This window comes from Mus pahari, chromosome 5, assembly GCF_900095145.1.
Source record: "Mus pahari chromosome 5, PAHARI_EIJ_v1.1, whole genome shotgun sequence".
Classification (NCBI taxonomy): domain Eukaryota; kingdom Metazoa; phylum Chordata; class Mammalia; order Rodentia; family Muridae; genus Mus; species Mus pahari.
This window is the reverse complement of record NC_034594.1, coordinates 25,194,495-25,195,203: the sequence shown is the minus strand read 5'-3', so window position 1 is coordinate 25,195,203 and position 709 is coordinate 25,194,495. Positions and strand designations below refer to the sequence as shown.

Here is a 709-nt window from a genome sequence, read left to right as displayed (position 1 = left end):
GAAAAGCAACATCTTCCATTTTCATATGGGGTAAACATCTTCCCTGGATATCTAAAAACAATCCTGTACATTAAAAGGAATTCTGTAAGTGTCACTATTCCTGATTTCAAGCTGTACTACAAAGCAATAGTGATGAAAACGTAACAGTATGGGCATAAAAACAAACAGGCTAATCAATGAAATCATATCAAAGAACCAGAAGTAAATCCACATTCCTTTAGTCAGTTGATTTTTGACAAAGAAGCCAAAACTAAAGAGGGTCCTGGTGAGGGTGGCATCACGGTGTCTTCTGAAGTCAACCACAGTGACGGAAGCCCCGGCTCAGGGATCTGCGTGCAAGGTCAGATACTTAGCACCCTGTGTTATACTGATGAACAGAACCCTTCCACCATGTGCCTCAGTATTGCCTAAAGAGATCTGTGCAAGAACCTTCTTCAGAATCACTGCACCATTAAAAAACAAACAAAAGGAGTGTTCAGAGAATTAAAGAGTACTCAATGCGAGAAATGTATGCTGTAGTATCAGGAATGGAGGACTATCAGCATTTAGTTCCTTGGTGTGAAAAATCAGATATAATAAAGAGGAGATCTGGATATTGTAAACCCTGATTAGAGATTGGGTTCCCACCTGTTTTGAAGCGATACACATCAATAGTAACCTTAGTAAAACCACATTTGGTTAAGGCATCTTATACTGATGGGAAGTTTTT

The 709-nt window shown here is 39.2% G+C and overlaps 1 pseudogene; it reads left to right on the top strand.

Moving 5' to 3' along the window:
• Positions 1–274: 274 nt before the first annotated feature.
• LOC110322595 overlaps positions 275–709 on the top strand; it is an 814-nt pseudogene continuing 379 nt past the window's right edge.